General features: G+C 36.4%; 1 long non-coding RNA gene across 1 annotated transcript; it reads left to right on the top strand.

Moving 5' to 3' along the window:
- The first annotated feature begins 15,032 nt into the window (after positions 1–15,032).
- On the top strand, positions 15,033–18,360 carry LOC123527867 (uncharacterized). The gene is made up of 3 exons (XR_008371185.1): positions 15,033–15,664; positions 16,959–17,061; positions 17,655–18,360. It is a non-coding gene; the product is annotated as an uncharacterized LOC123527867 (long non-coding RNA).
- The last annotated feature ends 3,605 nt before the right edge of the window (positions 18,361–21,965 follow it).

The following is a 21,965-nucleotide window of genomic DNA, read 5'->3' as shown; positions in this document are numbered from 1 at the left end:
TGGAGGAGTTCGATATTGGGTCATCTGGGGTCAAAAACTAGGTCACCAGGTCAAATCAAAGGAAAAGCTTGTTAACACTCTAGAGGTCACAATTTTGGCCCAATCTTCATGAAACTTGGTCAGAATGTTACCCTCAATAAAATCTTGGACGAGTTTGATATTGGGTCATCTGGGATCAAAAACTAGGTCACCAGGTCAAATCAAAGGAAAAGCTTGTTAACACTCTAGAGGTCACATTTTTGGCCCAATCTTAATGAAACTTGGTCAGAATGTTACCCTTAATAAAATCTTGGACGAATTTGATATTGGGTCATCTGGGATCAAAAACTAGGTCACCAGGTCAAATCAAATGAAAAGCTTGTTAACACTGTAGAGGCCACATTTATGACTGTATCTTCATAAAACTTGGTCAGAATGTTAATCTTGATAATCTCAAGGTCCAGTTTGAATCTGGGTCAGATGGATCAAAAACTAGGTCACGGTCAAATCAAAGGAAAAGCTGTTACACTGTAGAGGCCACATTTTAATGATATATCTTAATGAAACTTGTCAAATGTTAATCTTGATGATCTATAGGTCAAGTTCAAATCTGGGTCAGTAGGATAAAAACTAGGTCACAAGGTCAAATCAAATGAAAAGCTTGTTAACGCTCTAGAGGCCATATTTATGACTGTATCTTCATGAAACTTAGTCAAAATGTTAAACTTGATGATCTTTAGGTCAAGTTCGAATCTGGGTCATGTCAGGTCAAAAACTAGGTCACGGGGTCAATCAAAGGAAAAGCTAGTTAACACTTTAGAGGCAACATTTATGACCATATCTTAATGAAACTTGGTCAGAATGTTAATCTTGATGATCTATAGGTCATGTTCAAATCTGGGTCAGGTGGGGTCAAAAACTAGGTCACTAGGTCAAATCAAAGGAAAAGATTGTTAACACTCTAGAGGCCATATTTAAGACTGTATCTTCATGAAACTTAGTCAGAATGTTAAACTTTAAGATCTTTCGGTCAAGTTCAAATCTGGGTCATATCAGGTCAGAAATTAGGTCATGGGATCAAATCAAAGGAAAAGCTTGTTAACACTTTAGAGGCAACATTTATGACCATATTTTAATGAAACTTGGTCAGAATGTTAATCTTGATGATCTTTAGGTCAATAGGTCAGGTGAGCGATACAGGGCCTTTATGGCCCTCTTGTTTATCCTTTCTCGTCTTGCTCCATTGTTTGCTAGAACTGCCTGAGTCATTATCTTAAATGAATCCATTATAGTTTCTTTAAGATCTACATCCTTAGACTTTTGAACAAGACCCATATGGCTTTGATTATTGGAACTAAAGCTGCAGTTAATGTTTGTTGTGTACGCTGGAACACAAAATCCTGAGCCTTTGTGGTGCTCCTTAATTGTGGCCATAATTGCTCATCGACCTTAGGTACTTGTAGATTGTCAATGTTTGCAGGCCTTTTATGTTTCTCTTACAAAGCTGCCATTTTCTCTTCCCTAACTTCTCCCCTGAGAGCATTGTTTGCAACTGTGGCCAAGTGGTCATCAACGTTTTCACCCACATCTTCCGGCAGCTGGAAAAACTCAGAGATGCCTTCTAAGTAGTCTTCGTCATTATTACTTTCGGGAGAATTCATAAATGCCTCAAGCTCCTCGTCTGCGTTCATGTCTTGATCGCGTTGGCAATCATCTCCACTTTCACTTTCAATTTCACTACGACAATCGTTTGCCGGTACCGATCTTTTTGACGATGGTTCATTATCGTCCCCTTCCGCTTTTCTTTTCAAAGACTTTACTTCTTCTTGTAAAGACGATAGCGTCTGGTTCATTTCGCTCATGTTTTTTTGCTACGTTACTAAATTCAACCATTCTTTTCTCAAACGTAGCCAAAATCTTGTCCGATTTTGATAGCAATTGTTTTTTTTTTGGTTTTTCACTTCCACTTCCGCTTTGGAGCGGGTCATCATTGCGCACGCGTGACTCATCTTCCGACATCACGTGGTTTAGTTTCTGTAAACAAAAATGATTTTGTTATTTCGGCGCTTTTGCGTAAATGGTGCTTTCAAAATATTTAGCATTTTTATATCACTTTCTGCGTGAATGGAAACAATATTCTATATCATAAATAAATGCTTGCTTGATTCATCTACGTTAAACCATCCGAATTCCCCCTATGACAGCATGTGACGTAATCGTCAGTGCGCCCTAATCGAGCATAATTAAAACCTTAACATCGCAGGTGTTTTAACAATGTTAAAGCAAAGAAATCTTTCAGATATTTTGATTTTGTGAACATGTTTGACATCGAGCTCCTGATAGCAGAAATTTCTAAACTAGTTTGATAAATTTTGCTCGATTATGTAACGTGTTCTGCCTTTCAGGCTATCTGAAATTTTTTATTTGTCGATATATACTGAACTTTTATTAAACTACCTGTGTGTGCCAGGCGCATTTCGGACTTGTAATTGTCAGGTAGATTGTTGGTAAAGATGTTGTTGGTTTATCAAATATTTCTGTGTTTTGATGATATACTGCTAAAACTGTATTTCACTGTTTTGGTGAAAACAGAATGTTCGGTAGCATAAAAAACACATGTATCAAATTTCAGTTTAGGAGCAGTTCTTTTCTTGTGTTAATTTTTGACACAGTTTTGATTTTAACACTATGTTGATGATGTGTGAAGAGATTCTAATTGATTACACAGAGCATGACAGAGTCTTACCTAATACTAGTTGTTTACACAGAGCATGACAAAGTCTTACCTAATACTAGTTGATTACACAGAGCATGACAAAGTCTTACCTAATACTAGTTGTTGAAACATCATAAGCCTACTTGAGTAAGGTCTGTCACCTGCTATCCAATTAAATACCATTTACCATTTAAGTGCTGTTGTATTGTATGAGAGGGATGGAACAGCCATTGTATTTTTATTCACTCTTTTTCACATTTTCCTTATTCTTAACACTATCGAGTGGGGATCTTTTATAAGAAAGCCCACAGCCCACTTGAAGGTAGAAACTGCTGAAGCCTGAGAGTGACACTGCTCATATACAACTTGTACTTCTATTACTTGTAACAAAATACTCTTAACATTGTTGGCTATTCTACAAAATAGTCAGATTTTTAAGATATAATTTGAAACTTATATTCTTTTTAAATTAAATGTTATGCTGTAATGCTTATATACATATCAAGACAGGAGACAAACATTCAAGGCTCAACAGCTTCCGTAATGGCTCTAGATAGGAACATGAAATAATGCTTGGAGAAACAAGTTAAGATTTCCTTACCCTGTATCCCTGTCACTTCACACCAAACCAGAAAAAAAAACAATTATTTTCTTTTACTCTTTATGGCGTGGTCACACTACACGTAGTTAATCGTAGTAAGGAATGATCGTAGCTGATCGTAGTTGATCGTACTAAGCGTAGTTACACGTAGATAATCGTAGTCAAACGTAGTAATGATCGTAGTTCGAACTTATGATTTGTCCGTAGTAAGCAAATAATTTTTCGACATGTTCAAAATCTGACTATGATTAACTACGATGTTTTGACCCTACTGTGACCGTAGTTTGAACGTAGTTGATCTTAGTTAAACGTACTTGATCGTACTTAACAGTAGTTTGTATCGTTTTTGATCGTAGTACAAGAAAAACACATCGACAGTACGGTTCAACTACGACCAACTAGGGCTCCACTACGGCTAAACTAAACAAGGGCTCCACTACGGCTTAACGCTTTTCCGTAGCTCAACGTAGTTGATCGTAATTTGTCATAGTTGTTCGTACTTCGATCGTAGTATATACGTAGTGTAACGTAGTAACTCGTGGTAAGACATAGTGATACCCTATTTAACCCTACCCGATTTACTCGTAGTTGAACGTAGTTGTTCGTACTTACACGTACTTCAACGTACGACAAACTACGTTTATAATGAACTACGAACAACTACGTGCATGAACGTAAATGTGACCATTGCTTTACTGTCATAAACTTGTGAAAGATTTTAAATTGTTTCTGACAATAATGCAGTAGTAGTGTTATTCCCAAAACATTATTGATAGTTCAAGTGACCATATCTAAATAACTGAATAGAGATAGTAACTGATGCCAGCAAAAATGCTGTTACTAGAATTCAGTTACTGCCAAAAATTATAAAATGACACCATCAGACTTGCCTGAGACTCTTTAGGGAGAAGTAAAATTGTTGGCTGTAATACATTTGGGAAATGTATGTAGTGACCATAAAACAATATTGTATTTCATTCTGACAAAATTGTATAAAAATGGCAATAATATGTCTCAAGTATCAAGAAGATGTGTCTGGCCAATATATATTTACACACAGAATGCAGGATTTATTGTCATTCCCTAATATATTTTCATTTGTAGACAGAACAGTTGAAAACTGTATGTAATTATTTGTGTGAGGGGAAAGCAGGACATATAGATACTATCTTAATGAATTTAGACTGATTGATGGGCTAACTGAGACCATTTACCAATAATATTGACAATTTCCAGAATCAGTGGTCTCTAATGGAAGCAAATTTCTTCCCACCAACCGGCTTATGAATGTTTTATTGTACACAATCATACTTATAGGGTATATATTTGGGGTGCATGCTTTGGCTGAATGATTTTGGTTAAATTCAGCCATCATTGAATGGTGTACCATTTGGGTTGAAAGTCTGCACGTATAAAATTATGTGTGCATGCATAAATATAATATTGTTATACATGCATGCGTAAATATGTAGGTTTACGCTTATATAGACATGTGCGTGTATATAAACGTGCACTTGTAATAACGCATACATGTATGAAAGAGAAACTGTGGTTCAGACAAAATTAAGTCAAGTTCAACAAACAGCCACTGAAAATTTCAAGTTCTATCAATTAACAACCATAGTGGACTCATATAGAACAAAGTCAAAGTTGAGTATTAGGGGTGTAATATTTTCATATCTTGCATTCCTTTCATGAAAGTCAGTGCAGATAAATTTCTAAGAAAATTAACTCAAGAGCATCAGATTATAGGTATTGCACTGTATCTTAAATATCACAGGATTTGTGCAGATTGTAGGAGCTGCACTGTATCTTAAATACCATAGGATGTGCACAGATTGTAGGAGCTGCACTGTATCTTAAATATCACAGGATTTGCGCAGATTGTAGGAGCTGCACTGTATCTTAAATATCATAGGATTTGCACAGATTGTAGGGGCTGCACTGTATCTTAAATATCATAGGATTTGCACAGATTGTAGGAGCTGCACTGTATCCTAAATAGCACAGGATTTGCAAATTGTAGGGCTGCACTGTATTTAAAATCCATGGATGCGCAGATTGTGGGCTGCCTGTATCTTAAAGATCCATTGGACAGCAGATTGTAGGGCTGCGCTGTATCTTAAAGATCACATTGACCAGCAGATTGTAGGGGCTGCGCTGTATCTTAAAGATCCATTGGACCAGCAGATTGTAGGGCTGCGCTGTATCTTAAAGATCCATTGGACCAGAGATTGTAGGGGCTGCGCTGTATCTTAAAATATCCATGGACAGCAGATTGTAGGGCTGCCTGTATCTTAAAATCATGGATCCGCAGATTGTAGGAGCTGCCTGTTCTTAAAACATTGGATGCACAGATTGTAGGGGCTGCCTGTTCTTAAAACCTATTGCACAGATTGAGGGCGCCTGTATCAATTAAAGATCCCTATTGGAGCCAGGGCAGATATGTCAGGGGCTGTCGCTGTATCTTAAAGATCCCATTGGACCAGCAGATTGTAGGGGCTGCGCTGTATCTTAAAGATCCCATTGGACCAGCAGATTGTAGGGGCTGCGCTGTATCTTAAAGATCCCATTGGACCAGCAGATTGTAGGGGCTGCGCTGTATCTTAAAGATCCCATTGGACCAGCAGATTGTAGGGGCTGCGCTGTATCTTAAAGATCCCATTGGACCAGCAGATTGCAGGGGCTGCGCTGTATCTTAAAGATCCCATTGGACCAGCAGATTGTAGGGGCTGCGCTGTATCTTAAAGATCCCATTGGAGCAGCAGATTGCAGGGGCTGCGCTGTGTCTTAAAGATCCCATTGGAGCAGCAGATTGCAGGGGCTGCGCTGTGTCTTAAAGATCCCATTGGAGCAGCAGATTGCAGGGGCCGCGCTGTGTCTTAAAGATCCCATTCGACCAGCAGATTCTGGGGCCGCCTGTATCTTAAGATCCCATGGACCAGAGATTGTAGGGCGCGCTGTATCTTAAAGATCCCATGGACCGCAGATTGTAGGGGCTGCACTGTATCTAAAGATCATTGGCCAGCAGATTGTACTAGCATATCTAAGACCACTTGACCAGCAGTTAACTTGGGGTGCCATGTTTAGATGACACCATTCGGATTGTGGGTGCACTGTAAGTAAAGGTCCAGGGCCGAAATTGAACCATTGGCTCAAGTACTTAGAAGCATTGACTAGAAGTTGAACTGTATGTTGAAGATCATTGAAGAGAGACCTTGATTTGGGGTCCTCCAAAAAGGTCAGGTCCAGGCCTGAAAATGAAAACCATTTCCGATCAATAACTGAGAACCACTTGACCAGAACGTTGAAACTTCATAGGAGATTGTACATGCTAGAGTAGATGACCCCTATTGATTTTGGGGTCACTCCCGTCAAAGGTCAAGGTCACAGGGGCCTGAAACATTGAAAACCATTTCCGATCAATAACTAGAGAACCACTTGACCCGGAATGTTGAAACTTCATAGGATGATTGGTCATAAGAGTAGATGACCCCTATTGTTTTTGGGGTCACTCCATCAAAAGTCAAGGTCACAGGGGCCTGAACATGGAAAACCATTTCCGATCAATAACTGAGAACCGCTTGACCCAGAATGTTGAAACTTCATAGGATGATTGTACATGCAAAGTAGATGACCCCTATCGATTTTGGGGTCACTCATTAAAGGTCAAGGTCACAGGGGCCTGAACATTGAAAACCATTTCCGGTCAGTAACTTGAGAACCACTTGACCCAGAATGTTGAAACTTCATAGGATGATTGGTCATGCAGAGTAGATGACCCCTATTGATTTTGGGGTCACTCTGTAAAGTCAAGGTCACAGGGGCCTGAACATTGAAAACCATTTCCGATCAATAACTTGAGAACCACTTGACCCAGAATGTTGAAACTTCATAGGATGATTGTACATGCAGAGTAGATGACCCCTATTGATTTTGGGGTCACTCTATTAAAGGTCAAGGTCACAGGGGCCTGAACATTGAAAACCATTTCCGTCAGTAACTTGAGAACCACTTGACCCAGAATGATGAAACTTCATAGGATGATTGGTCATGCAGAGTAGATGACCCTATTACATTTTAGGGTCATCTGTTAAAGGTCAAGGCCACAGGGGCCTGAACATGGAAAACATTCAGTCAATAACTTAGAACCTCTCGACCAGAATGTTGAAACTTACATAGGATGATTGGACATGCAGAGTAAATGACCCCTATTTTTTTGGGGTCACTCATTAAAGGTCAAGGTCACAGGGGCCTGAACATTGATAACCAGGTCCGATCAATAACTTGAGAACCACTTGACCCAGAATGTTGAAACTTCATAGGATGATTGAACATGCAGAGTAGATGACCCCTATTGATTTTGGGGTCAGTCTATTAAAGGTCAAGGTCACAGTGGCCTGTTCATGTAAAATCATTTTTTGGAAATAACTTGAGAACCACTTGACCTACAATGTTGAAACTTAATAGGATGATTGGACATGCAGAGTAGATGACCCCTATTTATTTTGAGGTTACTTGATCAAAGGTCAAGGACACAGAAGCCTGAACAGTGACTTGAGAACCACTAGGCCAAGAGTGTTGAAATTTAGCGGGATGATTGGACATGCAAAGTAGATGATCCCTATTGCAGCCAACCATCAGTGTCTCTTTGACTTTCGCTCCTGACCCCTATTGACTTCTTGCCTATAGAACTTTGCATTGGGGGAGACATGCGCTTTTTTACAAAAGCATTTTCTAGTTGCCCCTTATTTGTGACAAATGTACCAGTGGGGGCACACCCTGTGTCCTACAGACACATTCTAGTTTCAACCTACTTCCTTTTTCCACCATCTTGAGTTTTGTTCATCACACATGATGTGAAACTCGCTGTTTTATTTAGACCTAAACACGATGTATCTTCATTTCTTGGTTTATAAATGCAATTAAATTGGCTCCAGGTCGTAAGCAGTATTATTGAGTGAATAACTGCGTGTGTTGCTTTTCGCTCCTACAGCGACAGACAACAGTTGAGCAAATACAAGCGCATGCAGCTTTTTGCACCCGTGTTTGGCAGACGAGTAATTTCCACTAGAGATAACCAGTGTCAAAATAGAGCCCATTTCAAAGATGGGGATTAAAAATTTAGTCGAAATATCAAAATAACCAAATCCAGATATCCGTATTTGATTTATATAAAATAAGAAGGAAAAAAATCGGGACTGGGAAAATCCACTTGAGGTATCGAAATATCGAAATAACCGAAGTCAAGACTGTATTTTATGTTGTACAGTATGAACTAATGTTTTTTGAGTTATTTTATAATGTCAACCAGACATACAATTTATACTGATGATTCCATGTTATAACAGATTTCATGCACCATCTGAAATACAGACAGTTTTAGAAACATCTTACTGAAAAATTGAAAAGCACTTTGGAATTTATCTTGGTAATGAGGCATGATGAAACTGCACTTTGAGATTATCTAGCCTACAGAGTGCACATTTCAGCATCATTAGATACTGTATCATGTTCTATGTAAACCTGGCCATCACAATTCAACATTCAGTATCAGTATGATAAGATTTTTGTGCCAGTCTACAGAGTCAGCATTGTTTAATTTACACTGTTTAACAGCATTTTTTTAAAGTTACCTGTGCATACTGTACCTATTTTTTCAGTGTTGCTGTCAATACAATACACTTCCCTTACTTGTAACACAATTAAAATCAGGTATTAATGGTGTTGCTATAGGCACTGTCCCCAAGTTGATGTGGGTCTGAATACTGACTTAGGCTAATTATTTATAAATTATTATTACCTAAATTTACAAAAGCAGGAAGATTCAGAAGAAACTTTACAATTTTACTTGACAACCGCAGAATGAGCAGGTATCAGTGCACTTTTTACTGCATCTGCTGTCCTTTAAACATTCGTAACAGCTTGATAATTTTACTGGCAATAGTTTGAACAGGTAAAAAATAATGTCTTAACGAAAAGCACTATCAATATCACCCTTGTTACGCTATACAGGGTGACACCTTTAAACTCATTAATATTTTTTATTTACATTAAAAAAAAAACAATAAAATGGCACTCTACATATACTATTGCATGATTTATAATGGATAATTGTAATTTTACTAAAAGACCCAACATTCTTCAAGGCTATCAATCATTTGTGTTGTCCAAATTTTTCTTGTTGCTTGGCCAAATTTTTCTTGTTGCTTGACCACATTTTTCTTGTTGCTTGACGTTGATCACATTTTTCTTGTTGCTTGACGTTGATCACATTTTTATTGTTGCTTGACGTTGCTGACATTTTTCTTGTTGCTTGACGTTGACCTGTGAGCTCGATGTCTGGCGTTTGTCTGTCTGTCTGTCTGTCGTCTGTCAACATTTAGCTTGTGTATGCGATAGAGGCTGTATTTTTCAATTAATCTTTATAAAATTTTGTCAGAATGATTGCCTTGATGACATCTAGGCCAAGTTCGAAAATGGGTCATCTAGGATCAAAAACTAGGTCACTAGGTCAAATCAAAGAAAAACCTTGTGTATGCGATAGAGGCTGTATTTTTCAACTGATCTTCATGAAATTTAGTCAGAATTATCACCTTGATGAAATCTAGGCCAAGTTCGAAAATGGGTCATCTAGGGTCAAAAACTAGGTCAAATCAAAGAAAAACCTTGTGTATGGGATAGAGGCTGTGATCGCTCGATGTCGGCGTTTGTCGTCTGTCTGTGAACATTTAGCTTGTGTATGCGACAGAGGCTGTATTTTTTAAACTGATCTTCATGAAATTTTGTCAGAATGATAACTTTGATAAAATCTAGGCCACGCTTGAAAATGGGTCATCTTGGGTCAAAAACTAGGTCACTAGGTCAAATCAAAGAAAAACCTTGTGTATGCGATAGAGACTGTATTTTTCAATTGATTTTCATGAAATTTGGTCAAAATGATTGCCTTGATGAAATCTAGGTCAGTTTCAAATATGGGTCATCTGGGGTCAAAAAGTAGGTCACTAGGTCAAATCAAAGAAAAATATGTATGCGATAGAGGCTGTATTTTTCAATTGATCTTCATGAAATTTGGTCGGAATGATTGCCATGATAAAATCAAGGTCAAGTTCGAATATGGGCCATCTGGGATAAAAATCTAGGTCACTAGGTCAAATCAAAGAAAAACCTTGTGTATGCGATAGAGGCTGTATTTTTCAATTGATCTTCATAAAATTACGTCTGAATGATTGCCTTGATCAAATCTAGGTCGAATTTGAATATGGGTCATCGGAGGACAAAAACTAGGTCACTAGGTCAAATCAAAGAAAAACCTTGTGTATGCGATAGACTGTATTTTTCAGTTGGTCTTAATGAAATTTGGTCAGAATGATTGCCTTGATGAAATCTAGGTCGAGTTTGAATATGGGTCATCTGGGGTCAAAAAGTAGGTCACTAGGTCAAATCAAAGAAAGACCTTGTGGGATTTGTATGAAAGTTGGTCTGAATGTTCATCTTGATGATATCTAGGTCAAATTCGAAAGTGGGTCACATCCCCTCAAAAACTAGGTCAGTAGGTCAAATAATAGAAAAACCTTGTGACCTCTCTAAAGGCCATATTTTTCATGGGATCTGTATGAAAATTGGTCTGAATGTTCATCTTGATGATATCTAGGTCAAGTTCGAAACAGGGTCACGTGCAGTCAAAAACTAGGTCAGTAGGTCTAAAAATAGAAAAACCTTGTGACATCTTTAGAGGCCATACTTGTGTATGGATCTCCATAAAAGTTGGTCAGAATGTTCACCTTGATGATATCTAGGTCAAGTTTGAAACTGGGTCACATGCCATAAAAAACTAGGTCAACAGGTCAAATAATAGAAAAACCTTGTGACCTCTCTAGAGACCATATTTTTCAATGGATCTTCATGAAAATTGGTCAGAATTTTTATCTTGATAATATCTAGGTCAAGTTCAAAACTGGGTCACATGAGCAAAAAACTAGGTCACTATGTCAAATAATAGAAAAAACGACGTCATACTCAAACCTGGGTCATGTGGGAAGAGGTGAGCAATTCAGGACCATAATGGTCCTCTTGTTTCTTGTTGCTTCACCGCATTTTTCTTGTTGCTTGACCACATTTTTCTTCATGCTTGACGTTGACCACATTTTTCTTGACTTTGACCATATTTTTCTGGTTGCTTGAAGTTGACCACATTTTTTTTGACTTTGACCACATTTTTCTTGTTGCTTGAAGTTGACCACATTTTTTTTGACTTTGACCACATTTTTCTTTTTGCTTGACCAATTTCTAGCTCACCTGGCACATAGTGACAAGGTGAGCTTTTGTGATCGTGCAGCGTCCGTCGTCCGTCCGTCCGTGCGTAAACTTTTGCTTGTGACCACTCTAGAGGTCACATTTTTCTTGGGATCTTTATGAAAGTTGGTCAGAATGTTCACCTTGATGATATCTAGGTCAAATTCGAAACTGGGTTATGTGCGGTCAAAAACAAGGTCAGTAGGTCTAAAAATAGAAAAACCTTGTGACCTCTCTAGAGGCCATATTTTTCAATGGATCTTCATGAAAATTGGTGAGAATGTTCACCTTGATATTATCTAGATCAGTTACGAAACTGGGTCAAGTACAGTCAAAAACTAGGTCAGTAGGTCTAAAAATAGAAAAACCTTGTGACCTCTATAGAGGCCATATTTTTCAATGGATCTTCATGAAAATTGGTGAGAATGTTCACCTTGATGATATCTAGATCAAGTTCGAAACTGGGTCACTGCGGTCAAAAACTAGGTCAGTAGGTCAAATAATAGAAAATCCTTGTGACCTCTCTAGAGGTCATATTTTTCATGGGAACTCATGAAAATGTCAGAATGTTCATTTGATGATATCTAGTCATGTTTGAAACTGGTTACGTCGTCCAAAACTTTTCAGTAGGTCAAATAATAGAAAACTTGTGACCTCTGTAGAGGTCATTTTTCATGGGATTGCATGAAAATTGTCAGAATGTTCATCTTGATGATATCTAGGTTAAGTTCGAAACTGGGTCAACTGGGTCAAAACTAGTCAGTGGTCAATAATAGAAAACCTTGTGACCTCTCTAGAGGTCATATTTTTCATGGGACTATGAAAATCGTCAGAATGTTCATTTGATGATATCTAGTCAAGTTGAAACTGGGTCACTGCGGTCAAAACTGGTCAGTAGGTCAAATAATAAAAAACCTTGTGACCTCTCTAGAGGCATATTGTTCATGGATCTGCATGAAAATTGGTCAGAATGTTCATCTTGATGATATCTAGGTCAAGTTTGAAACTGGGTCACATGCGGTCAAAAACTAGGTCAGTAGGTCAAATAATAGAAAAACTTTGTGACCACTCTAGAGGCCATATTTTTCATGGGATCTGTATGAAAATTGGTCTGAATGTTCATCTTGATCATATCTAGGTCAAGTTTGAAACCGGGTCAACTGCGGTCAAAAACTAGGTCACTAGGTCTAAACATAGAAAAACCTTTTGACCTCTCTAGAGGCAATATTTTTCAATGGATCTTCATGAAAATTGGTGAGAATGTTCACCTTGATGATATCTAGGTCAAGTTTGAAACTGGGTCATGTGCAGTCAAAAACTAGGTCAGTATGTCTAAAAATAGAAAAACCTTGTGACCTCTCTGGAGGCCATATTTTTCATGAGATCTTCATGAAAATTGGTGAGAATGTTCACCTTGATGATATCTAGGTCAAGTATAAAACTGGGTCACATGCCATTAAAAACTAGGTCATTTTGTAAAATAATAGCAAAACCTTTTGACCTCTCTAGAGACCATATTTTTCAGTGGATCTTCATAAAAATTAGTCAGAATTTTTATCTTGATGATATCTAGGTCAAGTTCAGAACTAGGTCACATGAGCTCAAAAACTAGGTCACTGTGTCAAATAATAGAAAAAACGACGTCATACTCAGTTCATGTGGGGACAGGTGAGCGATTCAGGACCATCATGGTCCTCTTGTTTCTTGTTGCTTGACCAAATTTTTCTTGTTGCTTTACTTATTTCTGATTCAGATGGCATTGTTTGTCTTGGTTTATATATGATGCTATTTTCTACCGCATTTCAGTTAAATACATTTTTTGTTATTCTATTGAACCAGTTCTTTGGATTCCAGGCTAGTACTGACTTGCTCCATAGGAAGCTGACATCTTCTCTGCATGAATCAGAAGAAGAGGACAAACTCTTGTCTTTTGTCCAATCAGATTTAGCTGGAGGAACTCACAGGGCACTGTGTAAAATATGAAGTGAAATGGTGGAGTGGAGTCTGGAGTCAATTTTGGAGTGGAGTCTATTTTGGAGCCAATTTTGGAGTGGAGTCACTGGAGTGAATTCTCAAGACTGGAGTCACTCAACAGTGGTCTCTTAATGAAATGGTCTCTTTCTTAAAACTTTGATTGATAAAATGGGTCTTAAGACAAATGGTCTCTACTTACAAGTGGCCTCTCGAGCAAGATTTACTGTATATCTTGAGGAATTTTATGAGTGGAGTATGGTGGAGTGTTTAATGTTGAGAATTATTTTTGATTGAAGTCTTTGGTTTAAATTAATTAATTTTAATCATTTTTGCAGTGAATTGAGGCATGGAATATTTCCTTGATAATATATTTCCTTGATTTCATGGTCAAAGAATAAAACACTGGTTATTACAGTGTTCATCACGGTTTTCCTTGTTAAAAATTTTCTGTTAGAGTTTGTGTTTTAGACAATGGTCATTCTTGGTAACATAATGGTTTACCAAGGGTATTAACCCTTACCCTGATAAATTTCTATAATGAACATTTGGACAATACCATTAACTGTTAAAAGGGGTGTTTACGAAAAAGATACTGACTGAATGGCGAATAGTGCAGACCATGATCAGACTGCATGGATGTGCAGGCTGATACTGATCTGCACTGGTTGCAAAGGCAGTATAAATCATGTCTAATGATAAGGGTTAAAGTCGCAGAACACTTCGGATGTTATAATTCAATTAAGTAGCATTTATTTTATGAAGAAAGATATCTACCTTTTTTGCTGAAAGTATAATCCTAGCATTGCTTTTTAAGTTTAAGTATACAACAGAAATATCCCGTCTCTAGATTTGCCATGGTAATAAGGCTTTTGCCATGGAATTCCATGGAGTTCCGTGGCAATTAGCATGGAAATCCGTGGAATATTGAAATTTTCCATGGACATTGAATGGAACAGTAAGTTTGCCATGGATTTCCATGGATTACAGCTGAAATATTGATCATTTTCCACGGAAACAGGAGCTTTTGCCATGGAAAATTGGACTTAGTAAAATTTTGGGATGGAAAATAGCATAGAAAATAACTTAGAAAATTTTTGTGATGGAAATTGATGGGAACTGTGGACTTAGAATTTTTGGGAGGTATTTCTTGTGAACATAGAATATTTTAATGGATTAGTATGTTTTATGACCAATAACTAAAACTAACTTAATTAGATAGGTAAAACAACTAATGGAATTACAGTAAAACCTGTCTTAAGAAGCCAGCCAAGGCAGTAGGAAAAAGTGGCTGCTTATGGCAGATGGCTGCTTCATGCAGGTAATTTATAGCATGAATGACCATTTTGGGAAATGACGTACTGGCTGCCTAAGACAGGTTGGCTGCTTAATAGAGGTGACTGCTAAAGCAGGTTTTACTGTAAAACATTTATTGTAATGCAAACTTGTCATATAAACTCACCTTGCAGATAGGTTCATTTTGAACTAATCTTTAAAAAATTATTGAAATATCATGACTTTTTCTCCTAGAATAACACCAAAAAGAACAGCACTAACAATAGTTACATATATAATATTACAATTCTTTACACCAAAATTCATTAAAAGTTACCTGGCCAAGGGATTCTTAATTTGATTAATCAAGTAATAAATTATTTGGTTCTTTTAATCTTCTGTAGTGTACCTGTTGCTTGTCTCACAACAGGAGATTATCCCAGACTGCATGATAAGATCTTGTCTGCTTTATATTTAGAAACTCATAACAAGAGATCAACCAATGAAAATAAAGTTTGTGAACTACTTCTGGGGGCTGTAAATGTACCTCAAAAAGTAATCCTGAACTTTTTTTTCTGTTTAATATCAGGGTAAACTTCAAAAATAATGAGTATGTAAATGGAATAAAATCAACCTGTGGTACAAAATACCTTTAACATCCTAGATGTATCCTCAAATAGCTGACTGTAAATGACACATTTGCCCAAGAATATCAAAATTTCAAATCTACACAGGAAGTTCTTTGTTTGAGAGCAGGATGGAGTGGAGTTATTTTACTGTGTTTACATGCAGCTTGGAAGTTAACAATAACTAAAAGAATACACCAGGTGAGTTCATAAAATTTATTCATGATTTTCCAACAGCAATGTAGAGTACCTATAGCAATGTAACAAAACTAGTAAAATGGATTCAAACTGGAAGCAGGCAGCTTAGCTTTGATTGTGTTATGCAACAAATGATTTTGCTTCATATATATTTTTGTTCATTTATTTAACAGCTTTTGTTTTGCAAAGTTCTATTAAGCAGCTGCCATTTCTAGTTTATCATGCTTTTAATTTACTAAAAGGAAAATTGGACACTTTTTAAATGAAATTATTCAATGGGTTCAATAAAATTTAAGCCAGTAGAGTTATCTCCACAGGTGGCTCTGCTGTATTACAGGGTAAACAATGCTACCAGTCAGCTGACCACTGTTTACTAAGTAAATTCAGAGAATTATAATATGTGTTTTTAACCTGTTATTAAACTGGTTTATTGGTGTTGCACACTTTTATGTTAAGGTATTAATGAAAATTATGTTTTTAGTAAAAAGAAATGTTTATGGATTATTTACTTGTTATTAATCAATGATTTTGCACTCTATTGAAAGTGTTTAACATTTTTTCGAAAATTTAGCAATAATACACATATTAAGCAGCTATTTGTTATTTAGGTACTATTACTTTTTCTTTTGAATTCTGATATATTCAACTTCCTAGTTGTTTTCCATATTAATATGATTTTTAAATTTAAAAAAATAAGGGAGAATCTTTCAGTGAAGTTGATGTCTGGTCCCTTGGCTCCAACATTAAATTATTAAGGAGCCTACTTGTGAAAATCTATGTCTAACATTTAATATAAACTGGAATGTACAAGTAAATGAAAATTGGTTATAATGTACAGATGTATGTGTTCATTTAAGAGGAGTCTAACAGAATACTAGTACATAATTATATATTTATGATGTTCAGGGAGATTATTTTAGAAAAAAATATTTTTGTTAATGTAATATCAAACTTTCCATGAAATTAAATAAAATAAAAAGTTAACATTATACACTTAAATTGTATATAATACAAAATTTGTATGTTTTAAATGTGTGCCAAAATTCAAAAAGAAATTTTTTATATAATCTTATCCAAGGGTAAAGTTAGAAATTTTGTTAAATGTGCAGGTATTTGTGCTGATTAATTTGTAACCCTCAATTTGCCACATCTGTAAAAAGCTGCTGATAAGATATTTCTGGTCCCATTTATTCATCATGATGTATAGTTTTAATTTCAGGTCATTGACATACCTAATAAATAATAAACCAACATTTTTTTATGGACATCTAGGTTTTAAACTATATCTGTTTTTCAGGAGTATATAAACAGCATACATGAATGAATGAATGGAGATAATTCAGTTTAGTGACCCAATGTATTGTGTTCAAAGGAGACTCCATCCAACAATTCAAAGACATGTAAGTAATTACTATAGTACTATAAATACATGTACACACTACCATTGTTCTATGTTTGATTGAAAGTGGGCAACTGACAATTTTCCCTGAACACGACTGAATGGATCAGATTTATAATTTCCAGCAGAACCCATGACAGGTTTTATAATTATCTCCCTTATATCAAGTCTAGACCAATATTTTATATAATGATTCAAAAAGTATCAAATTAAGTTATCACTTGGCAGTCAACACATTGGTGTTAGTGCAGGTAACTGGTAGAATTTCAATTAGGTCACCATTTATACAATAATAGTAATGCATAAGTTGAACCTATTGATCACTACCCCAAAACATTGAATATCTGTCTGCATGCCTTTTTTTATGGAACCTTATTCTACCTACATTTGAAATCAAATTGAAAAATACATTTTCTTGAAAATATAATAAGTAATGTTATTACTTGCTTAAGTCTGCAGTATTGCCTGTATGATAAAGAAGCACTTCTTTGAATACCATTCAATTTTGAAATTATGAAGTAAGGACAAAACTAATGAAGAAACTGCTTTTATGGTTTAATTGGTTTAATATCTCTTGGTTTATTATTTCAACAGGTTAATGCAGTGAGACAACTGATGGCAAATGATGGCTTTGTGGCAGTTAATGAAAACTACATGATATTTTAAACTGATGGTGGCCAACAGTGACAGAAAATTTCTCAACCAATAGTTACATTCAGTTGAAAATGATGGCATATCTTATACCGACTATAATGCATTATGACAAACAGTGGAAAACATTGATATACTACAATGACAGTGGAACTGAATAGAAACTGGTGACATTTTAGCTCCATATTGTTTGTACTATTTTCTGTCACCTAGTGAAGAAATGTCAAAATTCATAAGCAGTTTTGTTATACTACTGACTATTATGAAATTATAAATTAAGATGTGACATTCATAATGGTTTCTGATTTTCATTTCAGTCCAGTTCTGTCACCAACAAGTTTCCATGGTATTTCCGCAGATTTCCACAGTTATTTGCCATGGCATGCCGTCCGAATACTCCACGGATTGCCATGGAATTTCGCTGGTTTCCATGGTCATCTGTGGTGTACCATGGAAAACCGTGGATTTCCATGGAAACACATGGATTTCCATGGAACTATGTGGCATTCCATTGAAATCCATGGAACTCCACGGATTTTTTTCTTCGTATTTTTGTTTCATAAAAAAATGATATAAATTGGTAGTCCGAATACTCCATGGAATATTTTCCGTGGATTTCCATAGAATTCCATGGCAAATCTAGAGACGGGATAGCACAATATTTTTTCAAGTTATTGCAAAAAAATAAGAAATGCTTCAATTTAATTGTTTACCGTGAAGAAATGACTTAAATGCCATAGAATGGTATATGGTAACATTGTTTTACACAGTTATATCACTAAACTATCAACACAAATTAATGTTCTGTAAGTAAATTAATTAATGGTTTTATCTTTACCTTTCTCACTTATACTTTATATTAACTTCCTTTATGATGAATATTTGTTGTAGTTTTGTAGCACCAATATTGCTAACTTTATTGATGGGTTACAGCGATCTAAGACCACCTGTGACCAAAAGTTTAACAAAGTATGGCAAACAAAACATATCAATAAATTTGTGCAGGTAACTTCTCTTCAATAAATCTTGAGCACAAAGAGCACTAAAACCAACTCTCATGCCCTCCCCCTCCCCCGTGTCTCCACTGTAATCTCTTTCAAACAGCAGAATTTAATAAATTGCTCAAGATATACAGTCGGCCACTTTTATTTAGAGACCATTGACATTTGTCTTAAGACACATTTTATCAATCAAAGTATTAAGAGACCACTTTTTAGTGACTCCACTCCAGTGACTCCACTCCAGTGACTCCGCTCAAAAATTGACTCTATTACAGACTCCACACCAGTGACTTCACTCTAAAATTGACTCCAAAATTGGTGCCAAAATAGACTCCACTCTAGTGACTCCACTCCAAAATTGACTCCACTCCAGTTACTCCACTCCAAAAACTTGACTCCACTCCAAAATTGACTCCAAAATAGAATCCACTCCAGTGACTCCACTCCAAAATAGACTCCAGACTCCACTCCACCACTCCACTCCATATTTTACATGCTGCCAACTCACAGCCTCATGTCTCTACCCTCCTAGCCTAATGTCAATGAAACCTGCATACAGGCTGGTTTAATGCTGACACATTTACTCTACACCTGACTTGATCGGCTAATGTGTTAAAAGTTTGTATGAACTTGGAAAATGAATTATTTAATACATTTCTGATTACAGGTTTCAAGTGATTGATGTATATATGCTATTGCCATGTGGAAGATACTGTTTCAATTTTCATCAATAGGTTTCTAATACAATAAATACAGTGTAAGCTATCTGTTATTAATATATTCTATAATGTCACCATTGACTACTAATTCTTTTCAAAACAAGTGGAATGAAGATTTGGACAATCTGACAAAAAGGTTAGTGAAGCCATCATAATTTAATTGCAAGATTCTTTCCCAGAACTGATTTCTTCTCTTATTTATTTATGTACAAGTGGATTTGTTGAGCCCTGTAGTGACCTGTGTGGATTGATAGTTTATCCCTGCCCTGTAGTGACCTGTGTGGATTGATAGATTATCCCTACCCTGTATGGATTGATAGTTTATCCCTGCCCTGTAGTGACCTGTGTGGATTGATAGTTTATCCCTGCCCTGTAGTGACCTGTGTGGATTGATAGTTTATCCATGCCCAAATGTATTTCTTAGTCCCTTACACACCTGTTTCACTGGACGTGTCTCACTGGATGGGACAACTTATGGTGTTGACTCCAAGTCAGTCAGTCAGTCAGTGAGGCACACAAAGTGGGATCCTGCAATAACAAAGTAGAAGATTGTTTTACATGCAACTTGACACATGAATAGATGGCAATATGGAGAATATGCAAGTTTTGTTCTATTTCGTTCCTATGCCAAAAAATGTGGATGTTAAGTCAGTATTTAGCCCAAAAATACAACAAAAATAGCGACAAAGTGGGATCCTATGATAACTTAAAATAGTACAAGATTACTTTTTCAGTGTGAATATATGCACATTCTTTTATTTTCTAATTTTCTCAGTTTGTCCCTCTGTTTGTCCATCTGTCTCTTCTGTTCATCACAAATGATGGATTCTGTTGTACCTTTAGAAGTACAAGAGATTTTTTCATGAATCCTGGAACATAGAAGGCAATATGTAGAATCACAGATCATTTTATTTTGTCCCTTTTTCTGTCTGTTTGTCCATCCATCTGTCCATCAGTCAGTCACAAACATAGATCCTTTGTTAATTTTCAGAATATAAGAATTTTTGTTCAAAATAAAAAGTGAAACCCATGGAATCATTGAAGGAAAGTAGTCACATCATTTAGCCATATCATAATATCCTTAGGACAGCGGCACATTTTCATGCAATCTTGCCAGGCATAGGTATGTTTTTGACAACACAGAAAATGACGTTGTTCGACCTTCAGCTGTTTCCGGAAGTAAAGAAAATGAAAATAGACAAGCTAAACTTGAAAATGAAAGTCGCATTAACATTGGTTGATAGTCGGGGATCATGCGCAGGGGTCACCCTGTCTAAATGTATGGACTTTTTTTTTTGCTAATGGGGAGTCAATTTTCAGCACTTTCTGATGCTTTGAAAATACCTGGGCTTTAGCACAACATGTCAGCTTTTCACTTATGAAATTTGAACTGGGAATAAACACAAATCACACAGGGGTCCGTAATGGAGCAAGGGTATTTGGAGATTTTTGGAACTTCGTCAAATCGTTCAAAAGGTCCTTTTTGATGTTGTCTGAAAGTGTCAGTATATGCCTCGGATGTAAGATATTTCCATATTTGAGAGCTGCAGACCTAGGCATTTCAAAAATAATTTCAAAATGAACTTCATATAATAAATGTTGATTCTATGGAAGCGTGAAAGGGCCATCAGATGTTAATACATATTATTAGCTGACAGGGTGAGCTTTTGTGATTGCCCTTCGTCTGTCCGTCCGTTTACAATTTCCTTGTGAACATGGTAGAGACCACATTTTGTATTTGATTTTAATCAAACTTGCACACAACTTGTATGGGCATAATATCTCGGTTCCTTTCGAAAACTGGCCAGATCCCATCATGGGTTCTAGAGTTATGGCCCCTTCAATGGGCAGTTTTTGCTATTTTGGCTTTTGCAGCCATATAGAGACTTCATTTATGGTTGTATTTGATATAAACTTGCAAGATATTTTTAACAATAGATCTTGGATCCCATGATAAATCTATCAGATCCAGTCATAGGCCCCTAATATACCCCTAAAAGAGCCAAAATTTGTTAATTTTTACCTTGTGAACATGATAGCAGTGACATTTTACATTTGATTTTTGGCTTGTAAACACGATAGAGACCACATTTTGCAATCAACTTTAATAAAACTTGCACACAACTTGTATTTGCATAATATCTTGGTTCCTTTCGAAAACTGGCCTGATCCAATCATGGGTTCCAGAGTTATGGCCCCTTAAAGGGCCAAAATTTGCTATTTTTGGCTTGTGAACACGATAGATACAACTTTTTGCAATCAACTTTAATCAAACTTGCACACAACTTGTATTGGCATAATATCTCGGTTCCTTTCAAAAACTGGCCAGATCCTATCAAGGGTTCCAGAGTTATGGCCCCTTAAAGGGGCCAAAATGTGATATTTTGGCTTTTGCAGCCATATAGAGACTTCATGTATGGTTTGATTTGATACAAACTTGCAAAATGTCTTCAACAACAATAAATCTTGGATTCCATGATGAATCTGTCAGAACCAATCGTAGGTTCCGGTGTTATTTATATCTGATTACCTCC

This window comes from Mercenaria mercenaria, chromosome 5 (genome assembly GCF_021730395.1).
Source record: "Mercenaria mercenaria strain notata chromosome 5, MADL_Memer_1, whole genome shotgun sequence".
Lineage (NCBI taxonomy): Eukaryota > Metazoa > Mollusca > Bivalvia > Venerida > Veneridae > Mercenaria > Mercenaria mercenaria.
This window is presented reverse-complemented; position numbering and strand designations above follow the sequence as displayed.